The sequence below is a fragment of the Pipistrellus hanaki genome, assembly GCF_964339955.1.
Source record: "Pipistrellus hanaki genome assembly, chromosome: 1".
In the NCBI taxonomy this organism is placed as follows: domain Eukaryota; kingdom Metazoa; phylum Chordata; class Mammalia; order Chiroptera; family Vespertilionidae; genus Pipistrellus; species Pipistrellus hanaki.
The window spans coordinates 103,700,864-103,725,302 of record NC_140503.1 but is presented as its reverse complement, the minus strand read 5'-3'; the positions used below and the strand labels follow the sequence as shown (position 1 = coordinate 103,725,302).

At 42.3% G+C, this 24,439-nt stretch overlaps 1 protein-coding gene across 7 annotated transcripts in view; it reads left to right on the top strand.

Annotated features, from left to right (window-relative positions):
* The window catches only part of BBS4 (Bardet-Biedl syndrome 4), a 164,466-nt gene that overhangs the window by 716 nt on the left and 139,311 nt on the right, over nt 1-24,439 (top strand). The gene's annotated exons all lie outside the window — the stretch shown is intronic.

Sequence of the window (24,439 nt, the reverse complement as noted above, 5' to 3'; positions counted from 1 at the left end):
TTTATTGTCCTTTGAAAAAAACCCCGGAAAGCAAAGACAAATGTTGGCTGCTACAGAGCAGGCCAATATTATTTATTATCTGTTAGAGGGGCCGTTTGGTTTCTATTTTCTTTATATTAGCAGAGAAACTAAATTATTTTAGTGTAATCAGAAAACTCTGAGTACAGAGCAGGAAGCCCTATGCAAAGATTTCTTTAAGCTATGAATTTAAAAAAAGCATTATTAGTGTTACTACGTTTTCAATATTGGAAACATACTAAAGAAATTACTTCACCTACATAATCTTAAATGCAAAACATCATGTTAGTTATCCTTACTACAAATATTCTTTAGTGTTCATTGTAGGTATAGATAGGTGTTCACGAATAGTCTGTGAACTTGATTTCTGTGAAGGCAGAATACACCTGTGATTTTGAGTTTCTAATACCCTGTTTCCCCGAAAATAAGCAGTGTCTTATATTATTTTTTTCTCCCAAAGTTGCGCTAGGTCTTATTTTCAGGGAATGTCTTATCTTTCCATGCGCTAGGTCCTATTTTCGGAGGATGTCTTATTTTCGGGGAAACACGGTAGTGTTTTAAAGGCAATGGCTTTTAAATATATATATTGATTTCAGAAAGGAAGAGAGAGGGAGAGAGAGTTATAAACATTAATAATGAGAGAGACACAGTGATTGGCTGCCTCCTGCATGCCCCAAACTGGGGATCGAGCCCGCAACCTGGGCATATGCCCTGATAGTGAAGCATAGTAACCTCCATCTTGTATAAAAAACTGGTGTTTGAAATTCTCTGCTATTGTTAGATAGTCCCTAGTCCTGTAAACTCTGTCATTGTAAACTCTGTCACTATAAAATGACTTTGTTTTTAGTTCAAATAATAGAAAAAGCCACTCAATGTAATAGACTAATACTAATAATAATGCCCATATTCTTATGCCAAGTACTAACTCATTATGTATTCAAGGTTACAACTGTCTGTAACAATAACTCACACAGAGCCCTTTGTTTTTTTGTTTTTTTTTAATAAACCTTTAATGTTCATATTATTACAAAAGTTCCTCATTTTTTCCCCCTCCACCAGGTTCCTACCCCAACCTCTGCCCTTTCCCCATTCCCCATTGTCCTCATCCATAGGTGCACAGTTTATGTTCAGTCTCATCCCACATTCCCCTCTCCCCTTTTCCCCAAGAATCGTCAGTCTACTCCCCTTTCATACCTCTGATTCTATTATATTCAACAGTTAATATTGTTCATCAGGTTTTTTTTAATTCCCTTGGTTTTTAGATTCACTTGTTGATAGTTATGTATTTATTGTTCATAATTTTTATCTTTATATTTTTTCTCTTCCGAAAGAACCACCTTCAGCAATTCATGTAATTCTGGTTTGGCGGTGATAAACTCCTTTAGCTTTTTTTTATTAGTGAAACTCTTTATCTGGCCTTCGATTCTGATTATTTTTGGCTGTAGGTTCTTGCTATTAATCACCTTGAATATTTCTTGCCATTCCCGTCTGGCCTGCATGGTTTCTGTTGAGAAATCAGCTGACAATCGTATGGGTGCTCCTTTAGAGGTAACTACCTGTTTCTCTCTTGTTGCTTTTAATATTCTCTCTTTGTCTTTTGCCCTTGGAATTTTAATTATGATGTGTCTTAGTGTGGTCCTCTTTGGATTCCTTTTGTTTGGGGTTCTGTGCGCTTCCTGAATTTGTAGGTCTAATTCTTTCACCAGGTAGGGGAAGTTTTCTGTCACTATTTCTTTCAGTATGTTTTTGGTATCTTGTTCTCTCTCTTCTTCTGGGACCCCCATAATTCTGATGTTGGTTTGCTTGAAGTTGTCCCAGAGGTTCCTTACATTATCTTCAACTTTCTGGATTCTCTTGTCTTCATGCTTCTGCAGAAGAGTATCTTCTGGGTTTTTATGTTCCAAATCTTTGACTTGATTCTTGCGATCTTCCTTTCTGTTTTTAGGACTCTGTATAATATTTTTTATTTCAGACAATGTATTCTTTATTTCTTGTTGATCCCTTATTATTTCTTGTTGATCCCTTATTATTTCTAGTTGATCTCTTTTCATATCCTCATAGGTCTTATCGACCTTTTCTAGGAAATTCTTGAAAAACCTTATAAGTGTGGTTTTGAACTCTATATCCAGTCGCTTTTTGTCCTCCATTTCTTTTGTTTGTGATCTGTTTCCTTGTCTCAGCATTTTCACAGCTTCCCTGAGTTGGTAGCCTTAAAAGTCTCTGTGTTCAGCTTGGATGGGGCGGAGTTTCAGGGTGGAGCCTACAGCCTTAGCTTCCGTCAGCCATGCCCTATGAAGCTCCTGAGTCTCAGTATTCCTCAGGGTCCTTCAGTACTTGTTGCAAGCACCTCTGAGAGAAAGGTGCCCTCGAGTTTCGCCTGCTACCAAACAGTCTAGGCTCTCCCCCAATGAGCCTGAAACTGGTGTTCAGTTCAGTTGCAGTGGAGTTGGAAGTGGAGTTCAGAGCAGTCTGGAGCCCCTGTCTCCCTCCCGCCAGGGCAATCCAGGGGCACAGTCAACCGCCCGTTCTTTGTGTGCAATGTGCGCGCCTCCAGGACTTCCTTTCGCCACTCCCCAGGGTTTCCGCCTTACAGCCCAGGCTCCCTCTGTATGAGCCTGGTTCCCCAGGGTCTGGCCTAGAACTGGGGTTCAGTGCAGTCGGAACTGGGGCTCAGCACAGTCTGGAGCTTTTGTCTCCTTCCCACTAGGGAATCTAGCAGCAGAGTCAATGGTCCGTCCTCTGCCGGTAATGTGCGCGTCTCCGGGGCACTGCCTTTCACCACTTCCCTAAGATTTCACTTAACAGCCCAGGCTCCCTCTGTATGAGCCTGGGTCCCCAGGGTCTCGCCCAGAATTGGGGTTCAGTGCTGTCAGAACTGGGGCTCAGCACAGTCCAGAGCTTTTATCTCCTTCCCTCTAGGGAACGCCAGCCAGGCACTCAGCCACCCCCTCCTCTCCGGCTCTGTCCTCTCAGTGTACGCAGTGTGTCTCCATACCTTAGGCTTTTACAGCTCCTCTGATTTTCCTTCTGGTTTTCTCTTTCCTTCTAGTTGTAGAATTTCCCATCAGTCAACTCTCCTGTAGTTCTGGGTAATGTCCATTTTATATTTTAGTTGTATTTTATTGAAATTGTTGTGTGAGGCTCCAGTTAGGTGTTACCTATGCCGCCATCTTGGATTCTCTCCTCACACAGAGCCTTTTGTAATATCTGCAAACAAAGAGGCTTGAAAAGTATAAATACAAAAGCTTCCTGTTTGCTCAGAGATTTGGAAGAGATGGCTCCCTTTGGGCTGCACACAATAAACCACTCCTAATTGGCTAATTAAGGCATCTTGTATCTCATTCTCTGATTTATGATACAACCACAGTGACCTCCTGGTTCATACGTTCCATAAGAGACGTATGCACAGGTGACCAAGGATGCCTCAGCCAGAAATCTGACACGTACGACCCAAGGTACTTAATTAATAATCCACTGAGCATAAATTACACAGGAGACAAAGATGCAATGCACGAATCACACACGGTTTATTTACCAGAGTCCTGGTGGCAGGCCACCCAGGGATACACACTGGCACACACTGACACACACACACACACACGGTTCACAGAGGACGTTGCAGCTGCGGCTCGATTCCGGGCTCTCAGCTCATGCAGAGCTTGACAGGTGCAGGTAGGGAAAGTGGACAGTGACCTTCTGTGGAGGAGCAGAACGAGTGTCTCTGATCTCCTCTGGGGCTTGCTCTTTTTATGTGCTCAGATGGGTGTCTTCAGTGTGTCTTATCAGCGGGTCCCAGGAGCCTTGCTATCTGGTCTTACATATGGGGTACAGATTACTTTATCTATTTTCTGCATACAGTCCTCTCAAGGGTGCTTATCAATTTGGTTACATTACATTTCATACTTTCTGATATCACACTTCAATTCCACACTTTAATACTTATTCTATATTGTATTTTATCCTTATTACTATTGCTACAACAAGGTGAATGCTCAACCACTGAGCCAAGTTGACTGGGCAGGGAATAGCTTTTTTGTTTTGATATGACTTTAGCACTTGAACCTGAAGTTTAATTATTTTCATTATTGTCAAATTTATTGCCTGCAGTGTTATATTTATAGTAGCTATGTTTTCAAGTTACTACTGCATGGAAATTTGAGTTTCTTCCTTTTTGGAAATGATCTTGCATCTTGTAATAAAATGACATGATAATCCTATCGAAATAGAAGCAAAAGCAAATAGTACAAGTGTGTTTATTGCAGTACTATTTACAGTTGCAAACAGCTGGAAACAGTGAATGTCCATTGGTGAGGTAATTTCCATATGTAAGAAGATTATACAGCCATTAAAAAGAATGTTAGAACTACGTATGTTGACTTGGGGGGTTTTTCATAGTATATATTTAAGTAAGAGCTAGATGTGAAGTGAGGAATATTGTGTGATCTTAATTTTGTGACCCAAAGAAAAAAAACATAGATCTGTGGATGTGGATATATATATATGGAGAAGACAAAGACTTAAAACTCATAGAGAGAACTTTGAACAAATGTATAAGTGAAGTCTGTGATTGAAGGCCTTGAGGCCAGAGATATCCCAGCAAAATGGAATGAAACTAGCCCAATGTGTTGCACATAGGAATTCTGATTTGCTACCCAAGTTATTTATTATTATTTTAAACATATTTTATTGATTTCAGAGAGGATGGGAGAGTGAGAGAGAAATAGAAACATCAGTGATAAGAGAGAATCATTGATCATCTGCCTCCTGCACACCCCACACTAGGGATCGAGCTCACAACCTGGGCATATGCCCTTGACCGTAATCGAACCTGGGACCCTGCAGTCTGCAGGCTGACACTCTATCCACTGAGCCAAACCAGCTGGGGCTACTCAAGTTATTTAGATTAATAGTTCCTTATGGAAGAAAAATGGGGACTGATATTTATATTTTATTTAAGAATAAAATGGTTTAGATATCTTTTTAAAAATACTGAGCAAATAGCTCTGGTTTCTATGATTTATAACATTTTTTGTAATTCCCATTATTTTTGCTTTTTTTATTTTTCAAATATATTTTTATTAATTTCAAAGAGGAAGTGGGGGTGAGGGGAGAGAGAGAGAGAGAGAGAGAGAGAGAGAGAGAGAGAGAGAGAGGAAGAAGAGGAGGAGGAGGAGGAGGTGGAAGAGGAGGAGGAGGAGGAGAAGAAGAAGAGAGTGCACGCAAGGGAGAAAAAGAGAAAGAGACATCAATGATGAGAGAGAATCATTGATTGGCTGCTTCCTGCACCCCTCCACACCAGGGATCAAGCCCACAACCTAGCCATGTGCCCTGATGGGGAATCAAACTGTGACCTTCTGCTTCATAGATCAATGCTCAGCACTGGCTGGGCTAATTCATTATTTAATGTCTTCGTATAAACAACTTTCTTCCAATAAAGTTTAAATCTTTCGGAACATAAAACAAAATACTACTGCTCTAGTTGATTTGGTTCAGATAGAGTACTTATCACATATCAAGCATTACATAAATATTTGTTAGATGCACAAATGATCATAGAACTACATAAAAAGGAAGGAACCAAAAATTTTAATTTTTTATACATCCCAGCTATAAATGCAGTCAGGTGGGTTAATAGAATTTTTTCCATCTTAGTATGTTTTGGGAAGTCTTTTGAGAGAAACATAAAAATATACATAATTTGTTTTAATTCTACTTCGTAGGAAGTAGGGTTGCTGACTTATGAAGATGCTTTTTGAACCTTTAAGAATCCTTAATGCCGAAACCAGTTTGGCTCAGTGGTAGAGCGTCGGTCTGCGGACTGAAAAGTTGCAGGTTCGATTCTGGTCAAGTACATTGGTTGAGGGCACATCCCCGGTGGGGGGTGTGCAAGGGGCAGCTGGTTGATGTTTCTCTTTCACCGACGTTTCTAGCTCTCTATCCCTCTCTCTTCCTCTCTGTAAAAAGTATATTAAAAAATATATTAAAATATGTAAAATATATTTAAAATATATTAAAAATATATTAAAATATATTAAATAAAATATATTAAAAAAATAAAATATATTAAAAAAAAAGAAAAAGAATCCTTACTAAATGTTCCCCAAAGTGAAAAGAAAATCCCAGATCAAAAACAATAGAGGTGCCTGACTGGCATGGCTTAGTGGAGGTCAAAGTTCAATTCAAAGTCAGGGTATATGCCTGCGTTGTGGGCTCGATCCCTGGTGTGTTGTGTGCAGGAGGCAGCCAATCAATGATTCTTTCTCATCATTGATGTTTCTATCTCTCCCTATTCCTTCCATTCTGAAATCAATAAAAGATAAAACAACAAAAAACAATGGAGGTGTTTTTTTGTTAGCACTTTAAAACCAGCTTTGTTGATGTATAAGTATATATACTGTAAAATTTACCCATTTTAAATATATAGTTTGATTAATTTTAGTAACTTTATATAGTTTGCCAACTACCACAACTTATGTCCATCACTCCAAACAATTCTCTTGTGTCCATTTGCAGCCAATCCCTACTTGTAATCTGTGGAGAGTGGCTACAGCGTTTGGACAGGTTCAAACCTTAGACTAATGAGAGGGCATGGTCCTCTCATGGCAAAGCCATGTGCAATTCCTAACTTGGGGGGCAAAGGCTTCCCAGCACAATTATAGTCAAAGGCTATAGTTGCAAGCTTGACCTTATGGTCCAAACCTGTGGTCCCACGTGGCTATAGGTTGCGGGAGGTGCAGCAAGTAAACAAAGCTTGATCAGGTGCATGTTGAGTAGCTTTGAAACCCAGGAGAACATTGTAAACATCTTGACCACACCCTTACTTTGCCTCGTGAATCTGGCTATAAAATAAAGACTTTGCTTGCATTCTGTGGTGTTATCTCTCCATCAGAGAAGCAGCATCCCATCTAGTCCTAGCTTTATTCTCTTGTCTGTCTTTTCCATCCTTCACTTCCCCCTCTCAGGTTCACCCATAGCTGTGCCGGCATGGCACAGTAATCAAAACCCACTGTTGATCTGCTTTCTGTCTCCAGAGTTTTGTCATTTCTAGCAGTTTCATATAATGGAATCATACAATATGTAGTTATATGTGTCTGACTATTAAAATGTATTTTTATTTAACTCACTAGAGGCCCAGTGCATGAAATTTGTTCATGGAGGTATGTGTCCCTCACTCCAGCCTGCACCCTCTCCAATATGGGACCCCTCGAGGGATATCTTACTGCCCATTTAGGCCCAATCTGTCTCACAATTCAGGACTGCTGGCTCCCAACCACTCACCTGCCTGACTGCCTGCCTGATTGCCCCTAACCACTTTTGCCTGCCAGCCTGATCACTCCCTAACCACTCCCTTGCCAGCCTGGTTGTCCCTAACTTCCCTCCCCTGCCAGCGTGGTCACCCCTAACTGCCCTCCCATGCTGGCCTGGTCAACGCCAACTGCCCTCCCCTGTTGGCCCAGTCACCCATAACTGCCTTCATTTTCCAGCCTGGTCACTCCTAACTGCCCTCCCCTGCAGGCCTGGTCCCCCCCCAACTGCCCTCACTTTCCAGTCTGGTTACCCCTAACTGCCCTCCCCTGTAGGACCTAACTGTCCTCTCCTGCAGGCCGGGTCCCCCCTAACTGCCTTTCCCTGCAGGCCTGGGTCCCCCCCAACTGCCCTCTCCTGCAGGCCAGGTCACCCCCAACTGTCCTCCCCTTGTTGGCCCGGTCATTTCTAACTGCCTTCCCCTGCAAGCCTGGGTCCCCCCCAACTGTCCTCCCCTGCAGGCCAGGTCATCCCCAACAGTCCTCCCCAAGTTGGTCTGGTCATTCTAACTGCCTTCCCCTGCAAGCCTGATCACCCCCAACTGCCCTCCCCTGCAGGCATGGTCCCCCAAACTGCCCTCTCCTGCAGGTCTGGGTCCCCCGCAACTACCCTCCCCTGCAGGCCTGGTCCCCTAACTGCGCCCCCCCCTTCCCCCCCTGCAGGATTGGGTCCTCCCCAAGCTGTCTTCCCCTACAGGCCTGATTGCCCCCAACTGCCCTCCCTTGCAGGCCTGGTTCCCCCAACTGCCCCCCCTGCAGGATTGGGTCCTCTCCCAGCTGTTCTCCCCTACAGGCCTGATTGCCCCCAACTGCCCTCCCTTGCAGGCATGGGCCCCCCAACTACCCTCCCCTCTAGGCCTGGTCCCCCCAACTGCCTCCCCCCTTGCAGGATTGGGTCCTCCCCAAGCTGTCCTCCCCTACAGGCCTGATTGCCCCCAACTGCCCTCCCTTGCAGGCCTGGTCCCTCCCAACTGCCCTCCCCTGATGGCCTGATCGCCAGCAACTGCCCTCCCCCTGATAGCCATCTTGTGGTGGCCATCTTGTGTGTTGGAGTGATGGTACTTCTTTATTTTATAGGATTATTAGGATGGTTATTTTGATTTTAATATATATTTCCCTAATGGATAATGATACCTGTTAGCATCACAGAAGGAGGAACATATCAAGTAGGAACAAATGAAAATGAGGAATAGGAATGTTAATGGTCCTATGAAGGGTAGTAGCCAGGTTTACCAATTTATATTCTTTAGCCAGTAATCACATTATTGATGTTCTCTAATATTTGCATGATATTGATTGATATTCTGTAATCTTGGCGGTCCTTTCTGTTAATTTTTGGGTGGCATCCCTGACTAGGTGAGGTAATAATAGAAAATGCTTTGGCCGGACCTCTGTGGAAAGGCCAAGTGTGTTAAGATTATAGAGGAGACATCCCAGAGGAGTGGTTTTTTTTTTTTTTTTTTTTTTTTTTTTTTTTTTTTTTTTGAGGGACAGATAATTCTCCATGGTGTAAATTAGGAAAAGGAGGTAAGCAACAAAGGGATACCTTGGAAGCTAGAGGAAAGGGAACATCCCCACTGTCTACTTAGGCTCCAGAGGAAGGAGAACAGTCTGATCTGCATGGTGGGCATCCTTCTGCCTTCCCTCTGAGGTTTGATGGTCTGTTCCATGCTTCTCTCTCTCTGGATTTATTTTTGTTCATCAGTTTATGTTCATTACATTCCACAAATGAGTGGGATAAGTACATATTCAACTTCATTATTTATGGGAAACTTTAAGGTGGTTATAATAATTTACGTTTCTTCCACTAGTTCCTGTTGCTTATATCCTTGATATTGTTACAACTTTAGCTTTTGTGATTATGGTGGATGTGAAATATTTATGTGGTATTATTTATATTTCCCAGATTGTTAGTGAGGTAGAGCATCATTAGTTGTATTTTTTCTTTTTCTGTGCAATTCCTAGTTAATATGTTTTGATTATTTTTCTATTTTGCTATTTGGGTTTCATATTTTTAGTTATTTCTAGTTTCTGGCTGTTAATCCTTTGTTATTTTTTGGTTGAGTTTTGTATTGCAAACATCATCTCTTAGTTTTCTGTCTTTACTTCCTTTTTGGAACAGAAATTACTAATTTTAATGTAGTTGAATATTTAGATAACCTTATTTTTGAAGTTTGTTTTTCAATCCCTGTTGATATACAATATTATATTAACTTTAGGTCTATAACATAGTGGTTAGACATTTATATACCTTACAAAGTGATCACTGGAATAAGCCTAGTACACATCTGATACCATACATAGTTACTACAATGTTATTGATTATATTTGTGCTGTACTTTACATCTCCGTGATTGTTTTTGTAACTGTCAACTTGTAGTTCATTCTTTTCACCTTTTCCACCTATCTCCCAAATTCTCACTCATCTGGCGACCATCAATTATTCTCTGTATCTGTGTTTGTTTCTGCTTTACTTATTCCTTTATTTTGTTGTTTAGATTTTACCTATAAGTGAAATCATATGGTATTTGTCTTTCTCTTTCTGACTTATGGTGCTGCATTGAACATAAGGGTGCATATATTTTTTCAGTTGGGTCCCCAACCCAATTGAAATTTTAGATTTCTTTGAATAAATGCCTAGTGTTTTAGATTTCTTTGAATAAATACCCAGAGGTGGAATTGCTGGGTCATATGGTGTGGGGGTTCTTCAGCCATGACCAGCATGGCTAGAGAGTGAACGGATCCTGAGTAGGGGTGACTGGGAATTGAGAAAAAGAAAGAGACAGACACAGAGACAGTAAGTAAAGCTGGGACCAGGACACTGTTCTCGGATGGAGAGACTGTGACCCAGACTTAGTGCAGTGTGTTTATTATATACAGCATGATACCGGGAAGTTTCATTAGAGTTTAAAACAAAGGAAATTATGTGAAATTATGCTAAAAGATTAAGCTGCATTCTTGATTTTTGTGGCTTCTCGTAATTGTCAGGCCTGGAGCCCAGATAATTGTGTCCACCCCAGTGCCTGGCTGAACTTAGATAATGACATCCACCCCCTGGCACCTGAGCAGTAGGTCAGGACTGACAAAATTTCTGCCTTTGGCAAGGTATGTTTCCAGGACATGGCTTTGCCAACGCCACTGGACATAGCTGACAACCTTTGCTCAGGTGCTGTCCCAGGTGCTCTCTCTAATATGGTAGTTCTATTTTTAATTTTTTGAGGAACCTTCATAATGTTTTCTATGGTGGCTATACCAGTATATAACCCCAGCAACAGTGCATGAGATTTTCCTTTTCTCCACATCCTTGCCAACACTTGTTGCTTGTTGTTTTATTAATGATAACCATTTTGACAGGTATGAGGTGATATATCATTGTGGTTTTAATTTGCATTTCTCTGGTAATTAGTGACATTGAGAATCTTTTTGTTTGTTTTGCTAATCCTCACACAAGGATATTTTTCCATTAATTTCTAGAGCACATGTGTCAAACACAAGGCCCGCGGGCCAAATCCAGCCCGCCAGGCCTTGCAATGTGGCCCGCACCGCGCTGTCATCACTGCACTCCGCTGTCAGTTTATGACATTGTCAGTTTATGACTGTTCAGTAAACCATTCGGCCGGCGATTTAGGCTGGATTTTAGATTTTGGCCCCTTCTCTAATTGAGTTCGACACCCCTATTCTAGAGAGAGGGGAAGGTTGGAGAAGAGGCAGAGAAACATGGATGTGAGAGAGACACATTGATGGGTTGCTTGCTGCACATGCCCTGTCAGGACTGGGGATTGTGCCTGCAATCGAGGTATATGCCCTTGACTGGAATAGAACCTGGGGCCCTTCAGTCCTCAGGCCAACACTCTATCTACTGAGCCAAACTGGATAGGGTGCATCTATTCTTTTTATAAATGTTTTTTTTATTGACTTTTAGAGAGAAAAGAGAGGGAGGGAGAGAAAGAGAAACATCTATGCAAAAATGAAACATTGATTGGCTGCCTCCTGCAAGCCCCCCCCAGTAGGCGCTGGAAAGATGGGGATTGAGTCTACAACTCAGGGATGGACCCTGACTAGGAATTGAAACAGTAACCCCTTAGTGTACAGGATGATGCTTAACCAACAGTCAGACCAGGGCAAATATATCTATATATTTATATATCTATATATCTATATATCTACCGTGTTTCCCCGAAAATAAGACATCCTCCGAAAATAAGACCTAGAGCATGGAAAGATAAGACGTCCCCTGAAAATAAGTCCTAGTGCAACTTTGGGAGAAAAAATTAATATAAGACACTGTCTTATTTTTGGGGAAACAGGGTATATATCTATATATCTATATCTATATCTATATCTATATCTATATATCTATATCTATATCTATATCTATACCTAATCTATATCTATATCTATATCTATATCTATATCTATATCTATATCTATCTATATCTATTTATCTACATCTACACCTACATCTACATCTACATCTATGCCTAAGTGACCATTATGCCCGGTTGACCAATCACTATGATGTGCACTGACCACCAGGGGCAGAAGCTCAATGCAGGAGCTGCCCCATGGTGGTCAGTGCACTCCCACAGCCAGCCTCCTGCAGCTGGCCAACCTCCCACAGGCCCTCCTTTAGGCTACCCCTGATCAGCCCTGTTAAGGACTGGGTGAAATGGCCCCAATCGGCCCCAGTCAGCTCCAATTCCCACAGGGCAGGCTGAGGGACCCCACCCATGCACGAATTTGTGCATCAGACCTATAGTCTTTTCATATGTCTATTGGCCATATGTATGTCCTCTTTGGAGAAGTGTGCATTCAAGTACTCTGCTCATTTTTAATTCAAATTGTTTTCTTTTTGGTGTTAAGTAGTATGATTTCCTTATATATTTTGGATATTAACCCCTTAAAGCATATATCATTCATGAATATCTTCTCCCACTCAGTATGTTGTCTTTTTGTTTTGTCAATGACTTTCTTTGCTGCACAGAAACTTTTGAGTTTGAATTTGTTTCCCTTGCATGAGGACACATAGCCAAAAATATTGCTAAGAGCAATGTCAAAGAGTTTACTGCCTGAGTTTTTTTCTAGGAGTTTTATGTCTTACATTTACATCTTTAATTCATTTTGAGTTTATTTTGTATATAGTTTAAGAAAATTGGTCTAGGATTAAAAATGGTGATGGTGTAAGTGCTACACAGATATGCTCCCAGGACCAAACTGGAATTACAAGTGAAATGAAAAAAAAAAAAAAAAATCCTGAAAATCAATTGAAAATTAGCTGGAAGAACCTTGATAACCACAGATGGAAAGTGGTGACCACATAGAGACTGGTAGGAAGGTGGAAGCTAGAAAGGGTTGGTCAGGCTTCCACAGATAGCAACTGAAGATCTGGAGAGATATCTCTGCTATGGGGGGTTACCACTGAGAACTCAGGGGTCTAATCCCCAAGCTACCCCATCCCCTCCGCCCCCACATCCCAGCAGAGAGCCCCAGAACTGAGAAAGGTGTACACCTAACTTCTGAATGTGAAAAGTTCACATCCCAGCAAGGTTGCTGTCTGCCAGGGAAAGATGGCTGGAAATACAGTCACCCTCTTAAAGGGCCCCTGAACAAAATTCCCTGTGCTGACACTCACCATGGGCTCAGGCAGAGGAAGGGCAGAGTGGACTGGAACTGTGTGAGTAGAAACCAGGATTGGGGGTTCTGGAGTTAGAGCTCAGAAGGCAGATACTTTGGCTTCTTGTGCTGAGTTAGTCCCGCAAGCTGTAGGTATCTTTTTCAGGAAGAGAGTTGTTATCCTGGTAATTTTGCCTAGGGCAGTGGTCGGCAAACTGTGGCTCATTGGCCCCTTGAGTGTTCTAACACCGTTTCTTCAAAATAGACTAGCCCAGGCCAAAAACCAACTTCTGCACATGGGCCACGAAGTTTCAATCGCACTGTACATGCATGCCCGCACGTGGTATTTTGTGGAAGAACCACACTCAAGAGGCCAAAGAGCTGCATGTGGCACGGGAGCTGTGGTTTGCTGACCACTGGCCTAGGGGGAAGACAGTTGATGCACCCTATTAGAAAACACCTTGCCCCACCTGTGGAAAAACTCACCACACCTGTGGATGATTGCCTGAGGAGTTCTCAAGAATGAATCCAATCAGTCTGCAGGCAGAGCTGGTCTCTGGAGGCTTAGAGATTTTTCCTGATCTAATTAGTCAGAAACAGTGACACTGTCCTGCACTAGAGATTGGGAGGCATAGCAGATCTACCTAATACTTAGTGGCAAACCCAAACAGGCAGCCAAAATGAGGAGACAAAAAACAACCCCCAAATGAAAGAACAAGACAGTTCTCCAGAAGAAGTAATAAATGAAATGGGGATAAGAAATTTATTTGAGGAGGATCCAAGATGGCTGCTCGGGTAGACACCTAGCCGCAGCAGCTCACAACAATTTCAATGGAATACAACTAAAATGTAGAGTGGACATTGCCCAGAGCTACAGGTAGTCGACTGACTGAAAACTCTACAATAGGAAGAAGGGAGAAAACCAGAAGGAAAATCAGAGGAGCTGAAAAAAAGCCTAAGGTACGGAGACATGCTGCGCGCTCGCACGCACACGTGCGCGGAGAGGTCGCAGCCGGAGAGGAGGAGAGGGCTGGGTGCTGCCTGGCGTTCCCTAGCAGGAAGGAAATAGAACCCCCAGCCTGGGCTGAACCCCTGAACCGGCAGCGCTGAGCCCCAAGTTATGGGCCAGACCCTGGGGACCCAGGCTCCAGCAGGGGGAGACAGGGCTGTGAGGCGGAATCCCGGGGGAATCCCGGGGGACTGCAAAAGGCGGGGCCCCCGGAGTCGCGCGCACATGGCGCGCAGAGGACTGAATGTTGACTCTGATGCTGGATTACCCTAGCCGGAAGAAACAAAGCCTCCGGTGGCGGCGCTGAGCCTCAGTCCGGACCGCCCCGAACTCCAGGTCTGGGCCAGTCCCTGGGGACCCAGGCTCGGGCAGGGGGAGACGGGGCTGTGAGGTGGAGTCCTGGGAGCACGGCGAAAGGCCGAGCCCCCGGAGTCGCGCGCACTGCGCGCAGAGGACAGTCTGTTGACTCTGATCCTGGACTCCCCTAGTGGGAGGGAGAAAGAAAGCTCCAGACTGGAGGAACGCCACGAGGAGCAGGAGCCCCTGCCGGACACCGGCCAGCCGGGCGCCAGCAAGGAGCCGAGCGACGGGGCCCCCAGGGAGGGGGGGTGCCCCTGAGCCTTCGACTGCTGAGCGCGGGCAACGGAGCCAAGGACGGGGGCTGCTTCCTGGGCGGCGCCGACCTGGCAACAGGCTGAAGCAGCCCAGGAGCCTGCGGAGAACAAAGGGGTGCCACAGGCCAACCTGCTGAGCTCCCAGGACAAGGAGGAAGAAACCAAAGAAGTTCTCAATGTGAAGAAATCAAGTGAGAGCAAATGATAGTAAAATTACTTAAGAAAGAATACAAAGAAGATCTTGAAAAATCAAAGACTAAGTCAGAACTCAACTCACCAGCCAACATTGCAACATAAATGCGTTGTTTTTTTTTTTAAAAAAAGAAAAAAAAAGAAAAAAGGGACAGAATGTTGGAACAGCGGCGACCAGGCCTAGAGTGGCCAGGCACAAGGCAGTGGCAGCTGGGCCCAGAGCAGCAGTGGCCAGGCCCCAGAGCAGCAGCAGCCAGAACAAGAGCATCAACGGCCAGCACTGGAGCAGCCAGACCTGGGGCAGTGGCAGCCAGGCCTGAGGCAGAGGCGGCCAAGCCCAGGGTGGCCAGTCCAGGAACACCCAGACACGGAGTGGCTGGGCCCGGAGAAGCCGGGCCCAGAGCAGCCGGGTTGGGAGCAGCTAGGCCCAGAACAGCAGTAGCCAAGCACGGAGCATCCAGGCTGGGAGCGGCCAGGCCCGGAGCAGCCGGGTCTGGTGCGGCCAGGCCCGGAGCAGCGGCTGCCAGGCTGGGAGCGGCCAGGCCTGGAGCAGCCGGGTCTGGTGTGGCCAGGCCCGGAGCAGCGGCTGCCAGGCTAGGAGTGGCCAGGCCCGGAGCAGCAGCTGCCAGGCTGGGAGCAGCCAGGCCCGGAGCAGCCGGGTCTGGTGTGGCCAGGCCCGGAGCAGCGGCTGCCAGGCTGAGAGCGGCCAAGCCCAGAGCAACAGCTGCCAGGCTGGGAGCAGCCAGGCCCGGAGCAGCCGGGTCGTGTGCGGCCAGGCCCGGAGCAGTGGCTGTCAGGCTGGGAGCGGCCAGGCTCGGAGCAGCGGCTGCCAGGCTGGGAGCGGCCAGGCCCGGAGCAGCCGGGTCTGGTGCAGCCAGGCCCGGAGCAGTGGCTGCCAGGCTGGGAGTGGCCAGGCCTGGAGAAGTGGCTGCCAGGCTGGGAGCGGCCAGGCCCGGAGCAGCAGCTGCAAGGCTGGGAGCGGCCAGGCCCGGAGCAGCCGGGTCGGGTGCGGCCAGGCCAGGAGCAGCAGCTGCCAGGTTGGAGCGGCCAGGCCCGGAGCAGCAGCTGCCGGGCTGGGAGTGGCCAGGCCCGGAGCAGCTGGGTCTGGTGCGGCCAGGCCCGGAGCAGCAGCTGCCAGGCTGGGAGCGGCCAGGCCCGAAGCGGCCGGGACGGGAGCAACCGGGCCCAGAGCAGCCGGGTCGGGTGCAGCCAGGCCTGTAGCAGCAACAGCCAAGTCCAGAGCAACTAGGTCGGGAGCGGCAGTGACCAGACCCGGAGCAGCTGGTTGTGGAACGAACCAGAGCAACAGAGGCCAGGCCTGGAGCAGCCAGGCCCGAAACAGCTCGCTCCTCGCCTGTCCCTGCCCCTCGGCTGCCTCTCAGACATGGCTGGAAACTTTTGCGGGAACTTGAGGGTCTGCTGAATCAAGTGATGAAGGCTTAGATCTGGATGTGTTGAGTTAGTATAGCGCTGGGGTGTTGATCTGTGAGTGCCTTGGGTGGGTCCTGGATGAGGCTGGTTGACCTATTTGGAAATGTCTTTTGTGTGAAGTGTATCATTGGGCATGTGGAGGTATTATTGATATGAGAAAATGCTAAGTAACAGATTTACTATCTGAAAAGGGATTTACTATCGGGGAAAGGGAGGGAGGAAGAGACTGAACATAAACTGTGCATCTATGGATGAGGACAATGGGGGATGGGGAGGAGGCAGAGGGTGGGATGGGAACCTGGTGGAGGGGGGAAGAAATGAGGAACCTTTGTAATAATATGAACAATAAAAATTGATTTAAAAAAAGAAAAAGAAAGGAAAAAAAAATAAGTACAGCATAATATCTTGTTGAAATTACTGTTAGGTCATTTTTGACATAGAAAATTGGCTCCCCTAATAAAATACATTCATTTTAAAACTGTTAATTTTCCATTACTATATGTGAATATAGTGGCTTTTCTTTTTATTTTCTTAAAAAAAAAATTTATTTGATATAGAGTTCAGAATAATGACGTAAAGATGCCCATGACCAGGAGAAAAGATATAGTATCTATGAAAGAAGAACAGTTGGAAATAAAGAATGGCATAGCATAAATAAAGAACACATTGGAAGGAATACACAGCAGATTATGGGAAGCTGAGGGTCGGATCAGTGACTTAGAAGACAGGGTTGAAAAAAATCACTCAATCAGAGAGCCAAAAAGAAAACAATTGAAAACAGGACAGCTTAAGGGATCTGTGTGGGACAACATGAAACGTAACAATATTAGAATAGCAGGTGTGTCAGAAGAGGCAGAAGGGATAGAGTATGTATTTGAAGAAATAATTGTAGACCCCTAGCTGGTTTGGCTCAGTGGATAAAGTGTTGGCCTATGGACAAAAGGGTCCCAGGTTCGATTCCTGTCAAGGGCACATGCCCGGGTTGTGGGCTTAATCTCTAGTGGGGCGCATGCAGGAGGCAGCTGATCAGTGATTCTCTCTCATCAAGATGTTTTTACCGTGTTTCCCCGAAAATAAAACATCCTCTGAAAATAAGACCTACTTAAGGTTTCCTTCTGAGTGAAATATAAGGCATCCCCCAAAAATAAGGCCCCCCAGGCTCTGTCTTAGAATGAAAATTAATTTACTGTAAACTTTGTGAAAACCTAAACTGCAAGAAGTTGTGACTTGGGTGAAGAATTCCATGGGAGAAAATCACTGACAGTTGCATTGCAAATGCACTGCGAGCAGGCTACCTTGACAAGAAGTACTCATTTAAAGACAGTGCTATTGCTAAACATGAGAGATTTGGTCCACTGATTCTGAAAGAAATGGAGTCACAAGAAATTCACCAGGAAATTCAGGAATTGGATTGTTATGATGACGTTACAGAAGATGATGACATGATTGTCATTGAATAAATGAGTAGATTCTTGATACTGTAGGATTAACAGTTTGTCTGGTTTGTGTTAACAACTACCGTACTACCGTACCGTATACAGGTAATAAATTTCCTTTATTTTCATTTAACAATAAATGTGTACCGTATTCTTCTTCATGGAAAAATAAGACATCCCCTGAAAATAAGACCTAGAGCATCTTTGGGAGCAAAAATTAATATAAGACACTATCTTATATTCAGGGAAACAGGGTATCTGTCTCTCTATCTCCTCTCTGAAATCAATAAAAATATTAAAAGAAGAAGAAGAAATAATGGCAGAAAACATTCCTAATCTGGTAAAGGAAAAAGTCACACAATTTCAGGAAGACAGAGAGCCCTAAACAAGAAGAACCAATACAGGCCCATGCTCTGATACATTATAATTAAAATGCAAAAATTTAAAGACAAAGAGAGAACCTTAAAAGCAGCAAGAGAAAAGAAAACTTTCATATAAAGTAGTTCCCATAAGGCTGACACCTGATTTCTCATCAAAAACTACAGACCAGAAGGGAATGGCATGAAGTACTCAAGTTAATGGAAAGCAAGGACCTGAGACCAAGATTACTATATTCAGCAAGACTATCATTCAAAATAGATGGTCAAATAACAAGGTTCTCAGACAAAAAGGCTAAAGGAGTTCATCACCAAGCTAGCATTACAAGAAATGCTCAAGGGATTTCTGAGAAGAAGTAACAGAGAGAAACCTAGCTGTACAGAATTAAAATGGCTATAAATAAGTACCTCTCAGTAAATGGACTAAATGCTCCAATCAAAAGGTCTAGGGTAACTGAATGGATTAAAAAAATATGATGTAACTCTATGCTGTCTACAAGGTACCACTTCAGAACAAAATACTCACACAAGATGAGAGTGAAGGGATGGAAAAAAAATGTTTTCATGCAAATGGAAAGGAAAAAGAAATAGACTTAAAAATGAAGGCCATCAAAAGAGACAGCAAAGGTCATTACAAATACTAATGAGATCAATCCAACAAGTGGATAAAACCCTTTTTAGAAGTGGTAAATATATGCACCCAATAAAGGTGCACCTAATTATATAAGAAACTTTTAGAGGACTTTCAGGGGGAGATCAACAACAATACAGTCATAGTAGGGGACTTTAACACCCCACTGACTTCACTGGATAGATCTTCCAGACAAAAAATTTAAGGAAACAGTGACTCTAAAAGACTAGTGTCTCAGTGTGTGAATTCATGCACTTTGAAAGGAAATTAATTAGAATATTTAAATATTGCTATCCGCCCTTTCTCTATAATAGAAGTGTCAACCATATTTGTGATTGTCAATGACAGATCGAAACACACACATGCCATTGGTGCCGAGAGCTTTATATGTATGATGCATCTGTGAGTCAACTTAGCCTTTTATATGTATAGAATAAACTTGGTTTGTTAGACCTGCTTTCTGATGCAGCTAAACGTTCTTCCAATCTAGTGAAGCACCCCAACATCTCTTAATTGTCAGCAGAACAACAGTAAATATCAATTTGAAGCCGATTATTATTGTAGATAATGCAGGGAGAAGAAAAAGGGTAAAATATTTAATTGCATTAGAATATTTGACTATATTGTGCACAATAAGAAAACCTGAAGTCCTTTTCAAGGTCCACCATTTCTTCTTTTAAGTTGGGTCAATAAGTACCTCTCAGTAACCCTAAATGTAAATGGACTAAATGCTCCAATCAAAAGGTCTAGGGTAGCTGAATGGATGTTTCTAAACTTTCTAAATCTCTGTTTTTTCCCCTAATGAAAAGAAAATAGGATTTTACCGAGTCTCTCATCTATCTACTCCAGGACTTCTGAGAAGATCAAATGAGATAAGGCACTGGAAAACACTTCACAGACATTTGGTTATAGTGTAAAGTGTTTCCACCTGGCTATAAAGCAAGCTGTGTTCCTGGGCTGAAGAAACTGCAAGGAGGCTAGTCGTTGCTAGGAAGAGGAAGCCAGGCATTGCTATGTGATGTCATTACTTGGACAGAGGGAAGGACACTTACCATATTAGCCTTTATATATATATATATATATATATATATATATATATATATATATATATATATATATATAGGGTCGGCAACTAAGTAATTGCGGGTTTCACACATATATGGCTTCAGTTGAATTTTTAGGTTTGCAGACGTAGTACAAATGTAAAACACATTTTGTTATTTGATAGTTGGCTATTCAGCTGTTAATCAGTAAAAAAAGTTTTTTGATATGTTTTGTAGTTTTCGTTTGGCATTCGTTGAAAAATGGAAAATCAAAAGGAACATTTTTGTCATATTTTGCTTTTTTATTTCCGCAAAGGGAAAAACGCATCGCAAGCTCATAAAAAGTTATGTGCTGTTTATGGTGACGAAGCCTTAAAAGAACGGCAGTGTCAAAATTGGTTTGCCAAATTTCGTTCTGGTGATTTTTCACTCAAAGATGAAAAACGCTCTGGTCGTCCAGTTGAAGTTGATGACGCCCTAATCAAAGCAATAATCAATTCGGACTGTCACAGTACAACACGTGAGATTGCAGAGAAGCTTCATGTATCACATACATGCATTGAAAATCACTTAAAACAACTTGGCTATGTTCAAAAACTCGATACATGGGTTCCTCACGAATTGAAAGAATCACAGTTAACCCAACGCATTAGCAGCTGCGATTTGCTAAAGAAACGTAATGAAAATGATCCATTTTTAAAACGACTGATAACTGGCGATGAAAAATGGGTTGTTTACAACAATATCAAGCGGAAAAGATCGTGGAGCAGGCCAGGTGAACCAACTCAAACAACATCAAAAGCTGATATTCATCAAAAGAAGGTTTTGTTATCAGTTTGGTGGGATTACAAAGGAATTGTCTACTTTGAACTCTTACCACCCAACCGAACGATCAATTCTGATGTCTACATTGAACAACTAACGAAATTAAACAATGCAGTTGAAGAAAAGCGGCCCTAATTGACAAATCGAAAAGGTGTTGTATTCCATCATGACAATGCAAGGCCACACACATCTTTGGTCACTCGGCAAAAATTAATGGAGCTTGGTTGGGATGTTTTGCCACATCCACCATATAATCCTGACCTTGTACCATCTGATTACTTTTTGTTTCGATCTTTACAAAACTCCTTGAATGGTAAAAATTTCAATAATGATGATGATGTCAAATCGTACCTGATTCAGTTTTTTGCTAATAAAAACCAGAAGTTCTTTGAACGTGGGATTATGATGCTGCCTGAAAGATGGCAAAAGGTCATTGATCAAAATGGGCAATACATTACAAAATAAAGTTATTTAGTTCCATGAAAAAATTGTCTTTGATTTTCTTTAAAAAATCCGCAATTACTTAGCTGCCGACCCAATATATACACACACACACACACACACACACACACACACACACATATATGTATATACATACATATATACATGTATATATACATACATATATATATATATATTTCACCCCAAAGTTGCAAATATACATCCTTCTAAAGTGCACATGGTTCATTCTCAAAGATAGACCACATGTTGGGACATAAAATAAGTCTCTACAAATTCAAGAAGATTAAAATCTTATCAAGCATCTTCTCAGATCATAGTGGAATGAAATTAGAAATCAACTACAATAAAAATGCCCCAAAACATTCAAATACATGGAAGCTAAATAGCATTTTATTAAATAGTGAATGCTTTACCAATGAGATCTAGAAAGAAATAAAAAACTTTCTAGATACAAATGAAAATAAACACACAGCAACCTAAAATCTCTGGAATCCAGCAAAAGCAGAGAGCAACGTTCATAGCACTAGAGGCCTATCTAAAACAAAACAAAACAAAACAAAACAGAAATATTAATAATAAAATAACTCTGCAACTAAAATAACTAGAAAAAGAACAAGAAAAGCCTAGAGTAAACAGAAGGAAATAAATAATACAGATTAGAGCAGAAATAAATAACATAGAGACTGAAAAAAAAAATCAATGAAACCAAGTCCTGGTTCTTTGAAAGGACAAGCAAAATTGATAAACCGTTAGCCAGACTCATCAAGAAACAAAGAGAGAGGACCCAAATAAATAAAATAAGAAATGGAAGTGGAAAAGTAGCCACTGACACCACAGAAATATTAAAGATTGTAAGAAAATGCTATGAATAACTATGCCAATAAGCTGGACAATGTGGATGAAATGGATAAATTCCTACAAAAATGCAATCTCCCAAAGTGGAGTTAGGAAGAATAAAAAAACCTGAATAGGCCAATAACAACTGATGAAATAGAAGCAGTAATAAAAAACAAAAACAAAACAAACAAACAAAAAAACCCTCCCACAAACAAAAGCCTGGGTCTGGATGGCTTCACAGGGGAATTTTAAGAAACATTCAAAGATGAACTAATATCTGTACTTAAAATATTCCAAAAAATCCAAGAGGAAGGAATACTTCCAAGCTCTTTTTATAAGGCCAGCATTATATTAATTTCAAAACCAAATAAAGACACTACAAAGAAAGAGAATTACAGATCAATATACCTGGTGAACATAGATGCTAAAATCCTCAACAAAATATTAGCAAATCAGATCCAGCAATATATTAAAAAGGCCAAGTGGGATTTATTCCAGGATGCAAGGCTTATACAATATCTGCAAATCAATAAATGTGATACATCACATAAACAAAATGAGAGACAAAAATCACATGATCATCAATGCAGAAAAAGCAAGCATTCAACAAAGTCCAATACCCTTTTTTGGTAAAAACTCTAAGCAAAGTGGGAATTGAGGGAGTATTTCTCAACATGATAAAGACCATATATGATACACTTCCAGTGAACATTATATTCAGTGGGCAAAAACAAAAATAATTTCCCTTAAGAACAGGAACAAGACAGGGATGTCTACTTTCACCACTCTTATTCAACACTAGATGCCCAGTGCATGAATTTTGTGCACAGTTAGGGTTCCTAGGCCTGGATGGTGATCAGGGCCAGTTGGCACTTTTATAGTTTTATGACTTACATTTAAGTCTGTAAAACTGGAGCCTTTCTTCTCTGGATGCTGGCTGGAGCCTTTCTTCCCTGGGTGCCGGTTGCTAGCTGGGACCTTCCTTTATTCTGAGTCACCCCCTGGTGGTCAGTGCATGTTGTAGCAAGTGATGGAACTCCTGGTCTTCTCATCGAAATATGGAGGGGACACTGCATACTATATATATATATATAAATAAATGTAATAGATGGGTAGATAGATAGATAGTACTAGAAGTCCTAACCACAATAATCAGACAAGAAGAATAAATAAAAGGCATCTAAATTGGAAAGGAGGAAGTAAAACTCATTATTCGCAGATGATGTGTTGTGCATAGATAACCAACCCTAAAGACTCCACCAAAGAAAACTAGATTTAATAAATGAAATTGGCAATGTAGTAGGACACAAAATCAACACCCAAAAATCGATGGAGTTTTTTATACATCAATAATAAATTCTCAGAGAGAAACTAAACAAACAACCCCACTTACCACTGCAACAGCAAAATATAAGAAACTTAGGAATTAACTTAACAAAGGAGGTAAAAGACTTGTATTAGGTCTAGTAATAATTAATGTCGTTTTCTAATACTTTTTAAAATCGAATTTATTTAAACAATATAACAAAATTTAATCAACAATATAGTTGTCGTTGTTTTCTACTACTTGTGCCCAACGCTCAGGAAGCATTTTAATCCCTCTGTTGTAAAATTCTTGTGATTTTGATGCAAAAAATTCGGTCAATGCATTTTTGAGGCATTCTTCATTATTAAATTTTTTTCCAAGAAGAAAGTTTTGCAAAGAACGAAACAAATGGTAATCGGAAGGGCCAATATCAGGAGAATATGCAGGTTGAGGGAGAACTTCCCATTCCAACTGGCACAGTTTTTCAGTAGTGATTCTTGCAGTATGGCGGTCGTGCTTTATCGTGGTGAAGAATTACGCCCTTCCGATTAATCAGCGTGGGTTCTTTTTCTCTTAAAGCTTGGGCTAACCTTTCCAATTGGGCACTATACACTGCACTTGTAATGGTTTGGTTAGATGGTAAAAGTTCATAATGAAGAATTCCTTTAAAATTCCACCAAACACACAACATCACTTTTTTCGCATGCAAGTCAGGTTTTGGCGTGGGCTGCGGAGCCTCATTTTTGTCCAACCATTGAGGCCGCCTTTTCAAATTAACATACAGCACCCATTCTTCATCTCCGGTAACAATTTGCTCTAAAAACGGCAAACGGTTTTGGCGAGAGAGGAGCGAACTGCAAATTGTGACTCTTTGATTACGGTTGTTGTCTGTCAACTCATGAGGAACCCATTTTCCAAACTTTTGGACTTTGCCAAGTGCACGCAATTGATTGGAAATTGTTTTTTGTGAACAATTTAAAGTTGTCGCAAGCTCTTGTTGGGTAATTTGAGGATTTTGCACCAAAAGAGCTTGAAGAGCTTCTTGATCAAAATTGGACACACGGCCTCGACCACTCTTGTCATCTAACGAAAAATTTCCCTCGCGAAATTTCTCAAACCAATGCTGGCATTTTCTGGCGCTAACTGCATCTTGACCAAGAGCACTACAGATGTTTTTTGCAGCCTCACTTGCTTTTCTTCCTAATTGGAACTCGTAAAGCATGCAGTGCCGAATATGCTCTTCATCCGCCATCTTCTTAGCCCTAGTTCTGCAACAAAAACCAAACCAAACACAAACTTTTTCAAGCAAAACTTGTTAATTGCACTTCACACATTCTGTAG